This window comes from Nannospalax galili, unplaced genomic scaffold, assembly GCF_000622305.1.
Source record: "Nannospalax galili isolate Female #2095 unplaced genomic scaffold, S.galili_v1.0 scaffold100, whole genome shotgun sequence".
Taxonomy (NCBI): domain Eukaryota; kingdom Metazoa; phylum Chordata; class Mammalia; order Rodentia; family Spalacidae; genus Nannospalax; species Nannospalax galili.
In genome coordinates, this window is record NW_008352891.1 from 5,341,095 (window position 1) to 5,359,248 (window position 18,154).

General features: G+C 47.8%; 1 protein-coding gene across 2 annotated transcripts in view; it reads right to left on the bottom strand.

Moving 5' to 3' along the window:
- Nucleotides 1–18,154, bottom strand: part of Hpcal1 (hippocalcin like 1) — a 134,571-nt gene that overhangs the window by 88,556 nt on the left and 27,861 nt on the right. The window lies entirely within an intron of this gene.

The following is an 18,154-nucleotide window of genomic DNA, read 5'->3' on the forward strand; positions in this document are numbered from 1 at the left end:
TTCTCCCTCTTTCCTCCTCCTTCTCTTCCTCTCATCTTTGCCTGCTCTCTCCTCCTCCCCCTCCTCCTTTCCTTCTCTTCCCCTCCTCTTCTCCATGTCCTACTCCTCTCTCCTCCTCCCCTCCTCACTCCCCATCTCCTCCACCTCCTCTCTGCACATCTCTCCCTCACTTGTCCCCCCCCCATCTCCAACTCTTAGAGAGCTGAGAAGCAGGGCAGAACTAGCCCTGATCTATGACCTCGTAGTCCGGCCTCGTCTGGAATGTCTGCAGGCCAGTTCTCTTGCCAGTTATGAGTGAGTATGATTTGCCTAAAGGCCCACAAATCAATACCATCCCACTCTGTGCAATCTTGGAGGTAAATGAGTGTGTCATGACTCATGTCCCCAGGGAAGAACATGTACTCTCCAAGAGGGACCCAGCGCTATGGCTGTAACATCTCAGGGGCTCACATCCTCAAAGAAGAGCAAAGAGGACCAGTTTGCAAGCCACTCCTGCCATGCCTTGTTGAGCCCAGAGACCCCAGAATGAGGTCATCCTTCTTAGTTTATCCTGATCCTTTAACTTCATTTAGCTACTTTTTCTTTAATTTTATTTTGGCTCTAATTCAAACTCTAGAAAATTCTTGAGGTTCAGGGCCGAGGGCATAGCTCAGCAACAAAGCGCCTGCTGGCATGCATGGAGACTGTTCTTGATCTGTTTGGGAAATGTGGTCATCTCTGCGGAGTCCAATGCTCACTTGCTTTTGCAAGCCAGCTGCTCAAGTCTCTGAGAGTCCTTGGCACCAGGGGCGTGGCAGCAGACCCATGCCCAACATGGTCTTGCAGAGACCACTGTGCTCTCTGACTATGAAACAAACAGGGCAGAAAGAAATCCTCCCCACTTGAGATGAGGAAACTGGGGTGCAGGGGGCGCAGCTGGCCCTTGTAAGGCCCTGTAGAATAGCAAGGCTGAGAACTATGTCCTTAGCTTAACCTGGCCAACTAAAACCCAGCCTCCTTTCTCAGAGCTTTTCAAAGTACTTTGACTAGACACTTTTTCAAAGTACTTTGACTAGTACAAAAATCAAAGTTTTAAGGATTCAACCCATTCCGGTGATTTTGTTAGTGTCAGGAACAGAATTCACTATTAAAGGCTTCCTAGCTGACCCCAGAGATGAGCAGAATCTTTGCATTCTGCTACAGCAGATAGAGGGCTGGAATGATGGACATCTGGGAAGAGGGCCAGGGTAGCACAGAGACCTCAAAGTCCCCTCCTGCTAGGGGAGCACGAGGCCCTCAACTCCCACTCAGCTCCCAGTCTGGGATAGTTGCTGGGACTCTCTTGCCCTCCCCCCCCACCCCCTTGCTCAGGCACCCACAAGGTGAGAGGCAAGTGTAGCCCAACCAGTCAATCAGAGACCTGACTTCCCAGAGGGCTACAAAGGAAGCAGCAGGCCTGGATCTTGCCACAACTTGCAAGGCCTCTGCAGGTGTGACAGCTAATGGGGATGCAGTCACCCGATTCCAGGATAATTAGCTCAGATCCAGACACAAGCCCCACTGGGAAATCAGCCCATGAGGAGAGCTAAGAAGATCTAAGACTGGGGTATAAAAGTTGTAGTGGTGTGTGGGTGAGATTGACGGTCCTTCTATATCCTGAGCAGGGCAATGGGGGATTGGGAGGGAGGGAAGAAAGGAGGGTTCCCAGAGAGGCTGAAAGGAAGACATTGAGGAAGAAGCTCCCCCTGCTAGAATATAAACTGGGGAACAGGTAGCATGAGGTGAGGAAGCAGAGATCCTAGTGTTAAGTCTTTGGGTTTTTAAAAATAATAGTCTGTGCTGGTTCATCTTCACTGGCAGCTTGACTGGGTTTGAAATCGCCTAGGAGACAAACCCCTGGGCATGTCTATGTTTCCAGAGCAGCTTAACTGAGGAGGGAAGACACACCCTGAACGTGGGTGGCACCATCCCACGATCTAGGTAGAGTCCCAGACTGAATAAAAAGAACACAAGCTGAGCACCAGCTTTCATCTCTCTGCTTCCTGACGATAGAGGCAATGTGATCCGTTGCCTTATGCTCCCACCACCATGCTTTCTCCGCCATGATGGGTTATATCCCCTCAAACGATGAGCCAAAATAAACCCTACCTTTTCCAAACTGTTTTTGTAAGGTAATTTTGTCACAGCAATGAGAAAAGGAACTAATATGACACCTCATTGAGGTATAATATACATAGCATACAATTCATATGTCTAGGGCTGGGCATGGTGGTGCACACCTTTAATCCCTGCACTTGGGAGGCAGAGGCAGGTGGATCTCTCTAAGTTTGAGCCTAGCCTGGTCTACATAGTGAGTTCCAGGCCAGCTGGGGCTAGGAAACCCTGTCTCACAAAAAAAAAAAAAAAGATTTACAATTCATGTGTCTAAAGTTATGTAACTCAATTGTTGCAGGGATATGCAGCCATAACCACAATCCATTTTAAAACATGTTTACCTCCCTCCTAAAGAAACCCCATACCCAGGCTGGAAAGATGACTCAGCAGGTAAAGGCCCTTACAGCCAAGGCTGATGACCTGAGTTCAATTCCTGGGACTCACATGATTGGAAGGAGAGAACTAACTCTCTCAAATTGTCCTGAGACAGCCACATGTGTGCCATGGGACACATGCTGTGACACACATACACATGTATACACACACACACATACACACATACAAATACACACTTTTCAAAAAGAAATCTCATACCTATTAGCAGTCACTTTTCAATTTTCCCCACCATTGGCCCAAGGCAACCACCCATGCATTCCCTCTGTGGATTGGATGTTCTGAAGATTTCACAGAAACAGATCACACAATCTGTGGTCTCTGTGACTCACTTATTCACTTAGCATCCTGCTTGCAAGGCTGACCCATGCCATGGCACAAATTCACTCTCCATTCCTGCCCCTTGCCTAAATATATTCCTTTGTATGGCTGAACACATGTAGTCTTTCCAGTCCTCAGATGATGGATATTTCTGTCATTTCCACTTTGGTTTATCACACATAATGTTGCTATGAACATTTGGGTGCAGGTTTTTATGTAGACAGAGGTTTTTTTTTTCTCTTGGGGATATGCCTAGGTGTAGAACTGCTGGGTCATATGGAAAACACCATATGTAAACTTTTGAGGACCTGCCGAGCTATCTCCTGCAACAGCACCACCACTCCCATTTCGCTCAGCAGTGGACAAGGGTTCTGAGGTCCCAACATCTTCAGCTATAGTTGCATTTACCCGATGCTGTTTTCAGGGGTCTTACTGGGTTTTTATAGCCCCGTGGATTCGGACTGTGTTTTTCTACTGATAATGCTACTGAGCATTCACATGCTCATGGCCCCTGTGTATCTTCTTTGGAGAATTCTCCTTGGGTCCTGTGACTGTTATATTGATTGTGAACTTGACAAAATCTAGAATCACCTAGGAGACACACTTCTGGGAGTGCCTATAGAGGATATTCTAGGAAGGGTTAACTGAGGTGAGAAGACCCACCCTAAATGTGGACAGCACCATTCTATGGGCTAGGGTCCTGGACTGAATAAAAAAGAGAAAGTGGCCAGGGGTGGTGGTGCACACCTTTAATCCCAGCACTCTGGAGGTAGAGGTAGGCTGATCTCTGTGAGTTCAAGGCCAGCCTGGTCTACACAGCAAGTGCCAGGCCAGCACCAGCATTCTCTTCTCTTCTCTCTCTTTCTTCCTTCCTCCCTCCTCTCTCTCTCTCTCTCTCTCTCTCTCTCTCCCTCTCTCCTTCCTGACTGTGGGTGCAGTGTGCAGCCACCTCATGCTCCTGTAGCCATGACTTCCCTACTGTGATGGACTGTAACCTTAAACTGAGCAGCCAACGACTTCCCCACCATGATGGATTATAACCTTAAACTGAGCCAAAATCAATAAATTCTTTCTTTATTAAGTTGCTTTGTAAACATTTTGTTACAGCAATGAGAAAAGTACATAATACAAGTCTTTTGGCCATCTTTTATTTGGAAGGCCTTTTAATTGAGTTATAAGAGGTTTTTTTTTGGTTTTGTTTTGTTTTTATAGTTTTCAAATACAAGCCTAGAATACACACGACTTCCACGTAATTTTCTTCCATTCTGCGAGCTCTCTTTTTGTTTTGTCATCCTTTGAAGAACAGCAGTGCATCTCTATTTTCTTTGGTTGCTTGTGTGTTTGGAGTTGTATCTAAGAAATGATGGCCCAATTCAAGGTCAAGACTTATACAATTTTTCTCTTAAGGGTATTCTAGTTTTTGATATTACATAGGGTTCTGGCCTATTTTGACTTAATTCTTTTATACAGCATGAAATGGGAGTCTAACCTTATTCTTTTTCATATAGACTTCGAAATTCCGATCTTACTTCCACCTCCCAAGTGCTGAGATTAGAGGGTTGTACTGCCAAACCTGGCATACAAGGAGCTAGGGTTCAAATCCAGGGCCTTCGTATGCTAGGCAAGCACTCTACCAACTAAGCCACATCCCCAACCCCTATTAATTTTTATTTCATGTGTATGCCTGCATGTATGTACGTGCACCACACATGTTCTTAGTGCCCATAGAGGCCAGAAGAGGGTGTCTGATTCCCTGGAATTGGAGCAATATTAGTCACCATGTGGGTACTGGAACTGAACCCCAGTCCTTTGCAAGAGCAACCAGTGCTCTTAACCACTGAACAATCTCTGCAACCCCATCATTTTGTTTGTTTGTTTTTTAAGATAGGGATCTCACACTGTAGCCCAGGCTAGCCTAAAACTGATGGCAATCCTCCTGTCTCAGCCTCCTAAGTGCTGGAATTATAGACATGAGTCACCACGCCTGGCTTGTTATTACTTTTATAGTAGGAGAAAAATAAGACAAAATTTCTTTTTTAAGATTCACATTCCATCCCTGCACAGTAATAATGGGAAGAGATTCAGGAACACTGCCTGCCGGAGCCAAGAAATTTCCCCAACACAACAACAGCGAAGTACATAGGAAACATGCAAACAGAACACAAAACAGAGTGATCAGGAGCCCAGGGTGCAGCTGGTATTCAAGTCAATCAGCACTGAAGAGTCCTTCGTTCAGTAGGCTCTGGCTCTTCTTGCACCTCTGTGGCCCAGAAACTGGGTACATCACAGCAAGCTTTGGAAAAGAAGCCAGGCTACTAGACCAAACAGGCGGGAGTCACATCATGCCACACATATCCAGATTTCCTGGGAGACAGCCAGAATCCAGGTACTTTTTTAAAAAGAAACCCAGTGTTGCAGCTCCAGTGTACAAAACTGCTGGATGCCCATTTGCCTGGTTGCCCTTAGTCCCTGGCCTTGCTTTTCCATCCCTAGCACATGCTAGGCTTATAAGAGGCATCTAGTAACAATCAAAGTATGAAGGAATGCATGCTTGTGTGTGACTTACTAGGACACCAGCTCCTCCCTAAGTCAGCTCTACTGGTGGATCTCCCACCGTTTTCCCTCCCTTCCTGTTCTCATAACCATTTTTTTCTTATGTTTGAAACAGTCTGCTGCACTGGGCTCTGTGAATCAATGAAGATGTGGAAGGGAAGAACCTGGGGACTGGATATTAAGTTGATTAGGCCATACCCTGTACCACGTCCTAGTGGAACCTGGTGAAATGAAGGAGGAGGCCTGGGGGATTCCACTCTCCTCCCCTAAGTGAAGAATAAGAAGTCAGGTGCCATGGAGGAGATGGCAGCCGAGATATGCTTACACCTGGGGGGAACAGGAGCCAGCAGAAGGCTCTAGAAATTCTAAGGGGGCCTGCAGGAAGAGCAGGAGGTACTCACTGGAGAATGACATCACCCCACTCAATCAGGTTCTGAAAGTCCAATGTGGTGGAGCCTCTTCCAAAGGTTGGTAGGTTAGTGGACAGAGGGGCTGTTTTAAGCTGCTTCCTTTTCCCTCCGCCATACCTTGGGCCCAAGTTTGGGGGCCATTTTCAGGACTGTTGTGAGGAGAAGGGAGGCACATTTCACTCATGAAATCCTTGTGATTCACCAGCTTAAGAGAAAGCCTTCCTTCCATATCCACCAACTACCATGGGATTCCCAGAGCAGTTCTGCCCGGCCCTGCACAGTGCTCAGAAGCTGCCAGAAAACAGAATGACCAAAGCAAGGAGCAAATAAGCTATTCCTAAAGGACATGTACCTAAATACCTGAAGCTATTCCTAAGGTCCAGTACCCAGGGCCTGGGAAGCAGGCACATTCCTTGTCCCTGAGAAGCATCTACACATGGGGCTGAACTCATGTGACCAGTGTCTACTACCAGCTGTCCCTGGGTGGGATGAGTGAGTGTTTTGGAGACTTTGCTTAGTGCTTATTGCTACAGCCATTCCTCTGAGGAGGAAAACAGTGTGCAGCAGTCTGCAAGCAAATGGTGGGTGAGGTGTGGAGAGGGAGAGAACACATGTTTAAACTCTCACATCTCCAGGAGGTCCTGAGCCCCACCAGAGAGCGGGAGAGAAGGGAAGGGGGAGGGAGGGAGGGAGGACGCCTGGCTGCCTGGGGAGAGAGTGGAGGGCTGCATAGGAAACAGAAAAGGAGGAAGGAAGAAGGGGAAGAGGGAGAAGAGACTGAGCACTGTCATGTGCAAATCCCATCTGTGGAGTTCTGCACGGCAATACCTATACCTGCCACAACAGCACTCTCCAACACAAGGATGCACTACCAGTCCCAATCTGAGGCTGTCTCCTTCCACCTGCTCCCAAAGCCTGGGTTAAAAGGTTCTCCCCCAACATCCCAAGAGCCTTCTGGTCTGCTGTGTATAGCTAGCTACTCTGTCCCCAGCAACAGGGAAAGATCACTGGGGCCCCAACAGCCTCATCACAGGTCACTTCTCTACCACTTCCTCCCCTTGTCCACCTCCCAGAGAGGCACAAAGAAAACCAGGTGGGTGCTGGCCAGGGAGGCCATCTGCTCTGTCCCCACCCAGGGGCCAAAGAACCTGGAGGTATCACACACACACACACACACACACACACACACACACACACACACGCTCTTGGCTCACACACACGCAGAGCACACACATCTTCAGATGTGCCCAGAGACTCAAACTTTCATTTATTTCCAAATTATCCCTCATGTTTTGGCTAAACACACCATCTGTGCACCCAGGCTACTTAGGAAAGCCTCCAAAATATAGCAAAATGCTCCCATTGGTTGTCCCTCAGTGTGTGTGCACATGTTGAGGGGTAGAAACAGTTTTCTAGTTTCTTTATATTTTCTCTGTATTTTTTAATTCATTTTTTTTCTTTTACTTTATGTGTATTGTGTGTATTGCCTGCATGCAGCCAAGTACACCCATGTTGTACAATGCCCAAGAAAGACTCCCTGGAACTGGAGTTACGGACAGTTGTTAGCTGCCATGTGGGTGCTGGGATTCGAACCTGGGTCTTCTGCAAGAACAGTCAGTGTTCTTAACCGCTGAGCCATCTCTCCAGCCCCTTCTCTGTATTTTATGGAGAACATACACATATCCCATTTATATACTAAAGCATACAATTTCTAAAAATTTTTAAATTATGTGTATTTGTGTATGTCTGTACATGGGTATGTGCACATGAGTGCAGGTGCCCACAGAAGCCAGAAGCAGATCCTCTGTAGTTAGAGTTCGAACAGGTGGTTGTGAGCCACCTCATGTAGCTACTGGGAACCAACTTAGAACCTCTGCAAGAGCAGTACACACTCTTAATCATGAGTCATCTCTCCAGCCCCAAGAGTACACAATTTTGAAGTCTCTCTAAGGTAGACAATAATAGCACCCTAGAGGCCCCTTCAGATTTAATTGCATTGCCCCCCTCCCAGAGCACCCCCGTTTCAGAAGTGAATCAACCAAAGAACTCGAGAGAGCTGTCCAGGGTCACCCTGCTGGCAAGGGGCAAAAACTTGATAGTCTGGTATCTTCACATATGGGAAAAAGCTTCCCCGGTGTGTGTGTGGGGGGGGCAGGGAGAGGTAAGAAGCGCCTTACTTATTTGATTATAAAAGATTTTTGAGCCACCAGATGGTACAATGGGGGCTGTGGATGCCCTAGTTGCTTTTCTTCCTTTCTTTGCACAGGGTTCCATTTCAGGGCCTGAAAGAGTGACATCCAAGAAGCTATCCACAATTCCATGAAGACAATGACTACACAACTTCAGAAACACTACTCGATTGTGCACCGCTGAACAGATGTGTGCTCTTTATCACTTCCTGAATAAATGGGTCCTATGCTAATCCCAAGGGCCTTGTTGGCACTTTGGGCTCCCCCTTGCTGTCGAATGGCTTTCTCAGGAAGGGCTGCCATCTAGGCTGTGGTGGCACACGCCTTTAATCCCAGCACTTGGAAGGCAGAGGCAGGCAGATTTTTGTGAGTTCGAGGCCAGCCTGGTCTACATAGCGAGTTCCAGGACAGCTGGGGCTATAGGGAGACCCTGTCTCAAAAAGACAAAAAAAAAGAATTAGTCCTTGGCTCAAAGCCACCACACTCTCTGACAGACAGCTCAGTTCAACATCAAAGGCTATACCCCCTAGTGCTCTGCACAGGCACATGAATCTGGAAGATCAAAGCCACAGGTTGATGGGTTCACAGTGGCACTCAATCATCAGCATGGTTTTGTTGCCTGGTTTGTGTTTGGTTCAATTTTCAGGAGGGGAAGCTTCAGCCCTGGTCCTTCACAGCTCAGCTGACTAGAAAGCAACATGCTCTGAGCTCCATGTAGGATACTCCAAACAGGATGCACTGTGCTGGATGCTCCAAGTAGGAGATGCCATGCAAGGTGCTCCATGCACCTCGTTCTGTGCAAGATGTGCCATGTAGGATGATCTGTGTGGAATGCTCTATGCAGGAAGTACCATGTAGGATGCTCTGTATGGGATGCTGTGTGGGGTGCTGTATGCGAGATGTGCGTGTAGGGTGCTCTGTGTGGGATGCTCTGTATTGGATGCTCCCTGTAGGAGGTACCACACAGCTTCCCTGTAGAGAATCAGCTTAGCAGTGTCCCCAAATTCAGAGCAGTGCAGGTTTCTGGCAGGCTCCAGGGTCAAAGCCCGGTGTAGGAACTGTGTGCTGAGGAAGAGAGTGGTTCACCACACTCAGCACTGCCTGTGGATCCCTCTTCCTTCTGCTCCAGTCTCTCCCCTGCTGCTCTCCCAGACCACCACATCAAAGAGCAGCAGACTAGATGCCACCGGCTGCCCATCTAAAAGCCCCTTTGCAAGAATGGGGTTTACCTCTGTCCCACAAGTTTAATTCCATCCATTTTCAGTCTGATCCCCTCAGACTTGGCATCAGGCATTCCCAACCTAGCATCTATAGTCACAGACAGTGAAAGCTAAAAAAACTCACTCACCAGAGGCCCTACCTGAAGCCACGCCCACCCTGACAATGCTACAGGCTAAGAAACCTCCCAGTTCAGACACAGAAAAGAGGAAGAGCCTGGAAGCCTCAGGGCTGCAAGCCTCAGGGCTGGTTCAACTGCCCACTGGGTGGCCCACCATATGAACACAGCTCCCTCATAGGAGTCTTGGGGCAAATAACAGTGCTGTCATTCTTTCACATGCCAGTCTGAACTACTATCAGCTTGTCTTGCCCCCTAGAAGATGCCAACGCACGGAGAATGGGCCTTCAGCCTAGGGGCAGGAGAAGATGGGAAAGGAAATTGAAAGCAGTGTGTTATAGGGGGTGGGGCAGGCCTCTGTGGGGTGCTAGAGTGGGTGCCTTAGGGGAAAGAAAAGTCTTTGGCAGGAAAGGCATAGGAAGGGGGTGGATGGGAGATAAGATTGCAAAGGAGCAAATGTTTCCCTTCTAAAGCTGTCACCCAGGGGCTAGAGAGATGGGTCAGGGTTATGAACACTTGCTGCTCTTGCAGAGGACCCAAGTTCAAGTCCCAACACCCACATCAGGCAGCCTAGTTAAGAGTACTTGCTGTTCTTGCAGAGGACCAGAGTTTGGTTCTCAGCACCCACATCAACAGCTCACAACTGCCTGTAACTCCAGCTCTAAGGGATCTGATGCCTTCTTTTGGCCTCCATAGGCACCGGCATTCAAACATGCACATACCCACACACAGACACATACATGTAATTAAAATAATAAAGATAAATCCTAAAGAAAAATAAATCTTAAAACTTTTACTCAATGGTGACGCATGAGTATGGTGACGCATGCCTTTAATCCCAGCACTCTGGGAGGCAGAGGCAGGCAGATCTCTTATGAGTTCGAGGCCAGCCTGGTCTACATAGCAAGTTCCAGGCCAGCTGGGGCTACAGGGAGACCCTGTCTCAAAAAGATAACAAAAACAAACAAATAAATAAACAAAACACACAAAAAAACTTCTACTCAAAAGTCCAGACCTTCATTAGAAATAAAGAAATCCCCCATCCCTCTTTCCTCCTCCTTCTCTTCCTGTTCCTCTCTCTCCTCACCACATCTCCTCTCTTTTATTCTCCCCTCCCATTCTCCTCCTACCCATCCCTGTCTCCCTCCCCTCCAATCTCCTCATCTTCCCACTCCTCCTTTTTTTTTTTTTTTCCTCCTGTGTAGCACTGGTCCCTGCTTTGATCAGAGATCAAGTCTCTCCCACAGTAAGGCAGCCCTGTTTGGCTGGGGAAGTCAGATCCCCAGTTTCAAACCGACTTCAGTTGTTCAGTGTTCTCAAGTTGCAGATCCCAGCACATATATACCTTGGGGCCTCCTGCCTCAGCAGACGGGCAAGTCCTCTAAACTGCAGGAGGCAAAGCTGAAGGTAAGGTGCACTTATCCCAGTGGCTTAGCATAGCCAGGCTGTGAAACACAGCACAGAGACCTGTGTTTGGAGACTAAACCCAAGAGGGCCAGTAGTGAAACCTTAACAGCCCACACAGCAGTGGCTTCCTGAATTATCTGGGTCATAGGGAAGTCTGCCCCCCCTCCCCGGCAACAAATGTGGCAGTCATTTTGATACTGCGACAGTACAGCCAGTGCCAGTCACACCAGTATCGGTATTGCTGGCTCCATCCTGCCACCTCCAGAGTGCAGAGGAGCGGTGGGAAGGAAGCCAAGTGCACACACATCCATGGATACATTGAGTTCAGGCCTCGCCACAGAGGCAGGGCACTGATTCCCACACTAGCCCTCAGGCCAGGCTCAAAGACAAAGCTCCCCCTTCAACCTTATGGCCTATCTATAAGAGGGATGGGGCAGGCCACTGGGGAGAGACACAAATGCCACTGCATAGCCTTGCATTCCATTCTTAGAACAGAGACTCCTGCATGGCGGCAGGAACATCCCAGACCAGGAAAAGATTGTACATACCCTCACCTGGGAGTCAGGGTGAAAGACAAAACAAAACCCAACTAGAGATTGAGGAGAGTCACAAGAAGGGGTTTAAGGTGCACTTCAAACATCTGACCCGAAGGCTCAGGCACCTTAGCACATGCTGTTCCCTGTGCCTGGAAGGTACTCAGAGTCCCTTCCATGACACTGGTATCCTGAGAGTCCCAGAGCAGAGCAAGGACTCTCCTTCCCTTCTCAGGAGGTTCTCCCCAACCTCAGGCTGGTTATTCTGCTCTGGAGCCCTGTCACCTAGGACCTACATGTGCCTCACAGCAGGGCAGGTCATTCCAGGGTACCTGCTCAGAGCATATAAGAAACGGAGGCTACAATGTGGGGCCCCACTTACCTGGTGCTCACTCAGCCAAGTTCACAATGGTTCTCAGGGACGAACAAGCTGTCTCTGATCCTACAACCCCACTTCTAACTATTTTAGAATAAAGGACCCTTCAACACCAAGCACAGGAACTTTGTGAACACTAGATTTTCCCAAGGCTATCAGGGAAGGCTTGCCTTAAGACACTCGCACTCTTTGGGGTGTGCAGCTGACCTGGATCTCCCTACACTCTTCCCTCTGACAGTCTTGTAACCTCAGTAGAGATGGAATCGTGTAGTTCCCTCTTTGGGTTTCTCTGCCTTCGGCAGGGTCCACCTGTCAGGGAGAATTTCTGCTTCAAGACACCAGCCCTTCCTCCCCCAAATTACACACATACCCCTACCACCATCATGGCCCAGTGGTGAGTCTGTGCCATGATTTTTATTACAAATCTAGACCTATAGGTTGTTAGAGACACTGCCCAGGACTGCTGTTTTAAAGCAGGACTCCTAGGAGAATCTGGCCTCAGTGTGTAAAGCAGAGCTCGGCTCCCTGGACCATGCCATGTAATTTATTCCAAATTCATTATACATCAATGCTGAATCTAGAAATTATAACAGATGTTCTATGAGGGAGAAAAAAAAAAGTAGGATGATTTAACCTAGAGAAGTCAGGGCTCATGTGATACAGGCAGTGTCATGAGGAGAAGTCTGCCTTCCCCAGGGGCACAAAGGGCATGGAGGGTAGGGACAGGAGGACAGGACCCAGGTACTTCAGTAGGCTACAGGGCCCTGCTCAGTCCTGAGAGGTGAAGTGGATCTGAAAGACTGTGGTTCAGGAAGTTGGAATGTGGGAGCAGAGCTCCAGGAACCCCTATGGACCTGCTCTGTTCCCTCCAGACTGCAGCCTCCCACCAGCCCCTGCCTGTCCCTTCTGCGTCTCATCTTCCTATACCAGTGGGGTGCTACCCCGTGGGGCATGCCTGTGACCTGCTGCAGATGACTTTTGAGACTACCTTTTTTACTATGGTAGAGGACATTCTGAGTCATCCAGTATTAAGAGGCGCACTAACAACCAGACCATTCCTTTGCTGAGCCTTGGAAATGCTATACCTCCATCCACGGCACAGATTCTAGTACAGGGCCTATACTCTCCCCCTCCACCTTCCACAGTCAGAGACCCACATCACACCAAGAACCATCAGTTCAGGAAGCATTAGTCCCTCCTGTTCAAGTGAGGAGATGACTCAGAGAGGCTAAGATGGTTCTCCAAAACCACACATCTAGTTAAAGGCTCAACTGTCCCCTCAGTTCTATGACTGACTTCTGTTCTGCTGTGAAAGGAGATAGAAATTGGAAAAGAAAGAAGGCAAACCCTCCCTAATTGATTCCCAAAGGTTTTTTTTTAATGTTTTATTTATTATTTTTATTTTAGGTGTATGAGTGTTATGCCTGCCTGTATGTAAGTGCATCCATGTCATGCAATGCTCGTGGAGGTCAGAAGAGGGTGTCGGATCTCCTGGAACTGAAGTTGCAGACAGTTGTTAGCTGCCATGTGGGTGCTGGGATTCCCAAAGTTTTGAAGGGTCACAAGTACAAGGGGAAACAAGGTGACAGCACACAGCTAGAGCTTTACCAGATCAACATGATTACCTGAAAGACTGTCAACCGAGGGGTCGAGCAGATGGCTCAGTGGGCAAAGGTGCTTGCTCCCAGGCCTGATGACCTGAGTTTGAGCCATGGGACCCACATGGTTGAAGGACAGAGCTGACTCCCACAAGTTGCCCTTTGACCTCCACACACCTGCCTATGGCATGTGCACATGCACACACACATACACATACACACAAAAATCAATCAATCACTAAGAATAGCCTTAAAAAAAACAGTGCCGGGCGTGGTGGCGCAGGCCTTTAATCCCAGCACTCAGGAGGCAGAGGCAGGTGGATCTCTGTGAGTTCAAGGCCAGCCTGGTTTACATAGTGAGTTCCAGGACAGCTGGGGCTACAGGGAGACCCTGTCTCAAAGACAAAAAACAAAACAAAACAAAACAAACAACAGCATCCACTCCACACCAAGAGACAGAGGACAGTGTCCCCCTTTTTTTTTTTTTTTTTTTTTTTGTTTTTTTTTTTTTTTTGTCTTTTTGAGACAGGTTCTCCCTATAGCCCCAGCTGACCTGGAACTCACTATGTAGACAAGGTTGGCCTTGAACTCAGAGATCCACATGCCTCATACCTCCCAAGTGCCAGGACTAAAGGCATGCACCACCATGCCCAGCGATAGTGCCCCCCGCCCCGAACCCTGGCAGGACATGCAGATGCCTCAGAGTTTCAGCAGTTCCAGCAATAGAACCAGCACCAAGTCACCCCAGGAGGTCCTAGAGTCCAGGGGATTGCTCCCCTGAGCTGTTGCTAAGCTCCTCCATGCATGGAGGTACTCTGACTCCCCATCCTGCAGTGTGGCCTGGTTTCCTCCAGGCCTCTGCTTTCCCTAAAACATAGAGAAAGGCAACCATCTCACAGGGTTGCTGCTGTTTAAACTTTGTCAAAATTTTAAATAGACACAAAACAGGCTCGTATAGGGTATGATGGGTCTCACCACCCAGAATATCCTGTGCCCAGGTCACGGTGCATCTCCAGCTCTCTGTGCCCTCACACACCTCTCCACCCTCATACAGAAGGTATTCCTGACATTCCATCACTCCAACGCAAGCTGTTTTGGTGTGCCCCAGAGTTGCCTGGACAATCACATAAGCTAATACGGGCAGAGCCCTTGGATGCCAGGAGCAGGCACACTAGCAGTATTCCCTCCTGCTCCTTGTCGTGGTGGCACAGATTAGCAAACTCACCCCTGCCCCAATGCTGCTGGGCTCTGGCTGCCTCTGCCTCTGCCTCTGCCATGGGGCCACTGTCTTGTCCTCTTGTATCAAGCAGAGCTAGCACTGCCTGACTGAGCTGCTTTTAGTGAAGCACACAGGAGTGAGCTATGTTCTGTGACCACACCTCCACGTACACATGTCTAAGGGCACTGCCAAGTTGACTATGCATGCACATGGGGTCTGGACATTGTGCTTTGCTTTCTTCATACACACCTGGTACCCAACTCAACGATGGGCACGGAGCAGGGAGCTAACCATCAAAGTCACCACTTCATGGAACCTACTACCAGTGCTGAGAGACACACAAACGTCATCTCATTGAACCTTCAACTCTATAAAATCAGAATGATTCCACTTTACAGATGTGGAGAATAAGGCTGAAAAGAGCTTAGGCAATCTATTTTACAACATTGAACAAATGCCCACGCCTGCCTGACAGGCAGATTCACCTCCTGTGCCCACAGCCTGTCAAAATACTGTCATTTTTCTTCTATTGTTTTACATGTGTATTTTAAAAACCTAAAGTTGATGTCTGGTGTCTTCCTCAATCACTCTCCATCTTACATTGAGGCAAGGTCTCTCAGTTGAACCCAGGGCTCCCAATTCAGGAAGTCTAGTTAGTCAGCTTGTCCCAGGGAATCCCCTGTCTCCCCATCTTAAATTCTAGGATTATAGGTGACCACTACACATGCCCAGCTTTTATATGAATTCTGGGGATTTGAACTCTGGTTCTCACATTTGCACAGAAGTGCTTTGTCCACTGAGCTATCTCCGTAGTCTTGCTTTAGATTTTTTTAAACCTTGAATTGGTTTACACCTGATTTACCAGGTGGTACATTATTACAACTATCTAATTCCTGAATATTTCCATTATCCCCCAAAGTAGCCTACTCTTTTGAGTCATCATTTCTGATCCCTCTTGCTCTCCCCAGCAATCACTAATACAATTTACCTTCAGCTTCTTTTTTATTTATTATTTATTTTTATCTTATGTGTGTGAGTGTTATGCCTGCATGTATGTGAGTACACTAGTGTCATGCAATGCCTGCCAAGACCAGAGAGGGCATCAGATCATGGGGAAGTGGAGTTACTGGATAGTTGTTAGCTGCCATGTGGGTGCTGGGACTCAAACCCAAGTCTTCTGCAAGAGCAGCCAGGGCTCTTAACCACAGAGCCATCTCTCCAGCCCCCTATCTTCAGTTCCTTTACATTTGCCTAGTCTAGAAACTTAAGTAATATAGTATGTAATCTTTTGTATCCATTTTTTTTTCACTAAGCATAGTGTCTTCAAGTTTCCTCCATGTTGAAGTATATGTCAGTACTTCATTCCTTTTTATGGCTGGATAATATTCCACTATATAAATATACCACATTTTGTTTATGCATTCAACAGCTGATGGGCGTATGGGTTGTTTCTATTGTTTCCACTTTTTAGCTGTTAGGAATACAGTTCCTAGGAACATCCCAGTTTTTGTGCACATGTCTACTACCATTTGGGTACATACCTGGAGGTGGAACTGCAAGGTTATTTGGCAATTCTGTGTTCAGTCACTTGAGTAACCGCCAAATTGTTTCTTGAAGTGACTACACTGTTTCTTACTCCCACCAACAATGTACAAAGGTTCTAATTTCCCCACATCTTCACTGGCACTTATTACTGTCTGGTTTAGGTTCTAGCCATCCTAGGGGCATGTCCGTTCACACCATTAGCCTTTAGAGTTTCTGCTATGTTACTGTGATGTCCCTCAAACTCATCACAGCAGCCATGCTGGCAGGAGGAACACCAGAGATGAGAATTACAGAGAACAAAGTACAGGTGACCATTATTCCTGGCTCAGTTTCTCTTCTAGTCCAGACACCAGAGACTTACAACTCCACAGAGATCTGAGGAAGGAACATAAAATTTAACTAGTCTAGTCTGAGGTCAGCACACATTCAACATTTGAACAGGTACCATTCCAACTGGTGGACTTTTATCTATTTTGGACATTTCCTATAAACAGAGTGATACAGGTGGGAACCTGTAGATGAGCCACCACTGCTTTAAAAAAAAAAAAAAAGCCACTCTCTTTGATAAACAGCCCCCTCTTCAGTAGTGTAGACTAACAGGATTTATCATGCTCCCTGACTTTTGCTAAAAATAGTTAATCTCCTCCTTGGGTCCAGTGATGGTCAGCAGTACCTTAATACAGATTAAGCCATTCAGCTGTGAGCCACTGGTCCTCAGAGTGCAGGCCCCAAGGTGCTGCAGGATCACAGCAGGGGTCTTCCAAGGACCTGCCCAAGTTTAGGCTTTTTGGGAGACCCTGGAATCACAGCCTCCAAAGGCAAGGTTGGAGGGTAGGGGTCAGAGTCTTGTTCCAATACCAGCTATGCAGCTCTGAGTCAGGGCTCACCCTCAGTTGTGTGGAGATATGCATCCAAGCTTCCTGACAGGGTGTTGGGCAAGCTCAGTCCCTCCCACAGGTCTTTCCATGAGCTGCTTTTCCACATGACATCAAGCTTCCTCCAGAGCTAATAGCCCCAGAGAGAGCAAGAAGGTCTGGAAGCATAGCTCAGTAGAGAGTGCTTGCCCAGCTTGCCTGAGGCCCCGAGTTCACCCCAATGATGCAAAGAAAAAAAAAAAAAAAAAAAAAAAAAAAAAACAAAAACCAAGAGTAAAGAACCAATATGGAAACCATAGTCTTATGCCCTGGTGTCAAAAGTCCCATTATCTGCTGTATTCTATTTGTTAGAATCAAACCACTAAGGCCAGGCCACACCCTGGAGGTGGGGACCACACAAGGTGTGGACACAGGTGTGGATACAGAGGGGAGGCAGGCTCCTGTGCAACAACGGGAAAACTGGAATCGACTGGACCAAGTATTGCCAGGAGAAGTGATAATGCTGGAGAAGCTGCAGGCTGCCCCCAGGACCCCAGGCCAGTGAATGTGCTGCCAAGGCAAATGGCAAACTGACATGATCGCAGAGTGCGTTCGGTGTATCTCACACGCAAACATCAATATTTCGCTTGAGGCTCTGCACATGCATGGACAGAAGACCAAACCAGCATAGGTGGGACCCTCACTCCTGCCTGGACACGGGGCTCCCTGGGGAGGAGACAGCCAAGTGTGGATAGAGCTCTGCTACACGGCAACATTCTGCTCGTCTTTATCCGCAGTGTACCTGACTAGAATAAAACAAAAGGAGGCTCTGACATACATGCGCATGTGTTTACACATATGTACAGGTGTCTGTGAAGACTGGACACAAGTGAGATTGTTTTATTCCTTTAGACTGAAGAAGCTCTTGAGGGCACTGCTCTGTGTGCTCTGCTTCCAGACGTTAGAGCACCTTACACGGACAGATACGAGTCTGGAGAGCAATAACTCAGATGCTAATAAAGGTTGTATTAGGAAGGTTTTGTTTTGTTTTTTTAATTACATGTCTCTGTGTGTGTGTGTGTGTGTGTATGTGTGTGTGTGTGTGTGTGTGTGTGCATGCATGTGTGTACAAATGTATGCATTATAGGTACATGTGGAGGCCAGAAGACAACTTTCTGGAGTCAGTTCTCTCCTTCCACTATGTGGTCCTGGGAATCAAACTCAGGTCATCGGGCTTGGTGGCAAACGGCTTTATCCACTGAGCAATTTCACCAGCCCTGAGGGGAT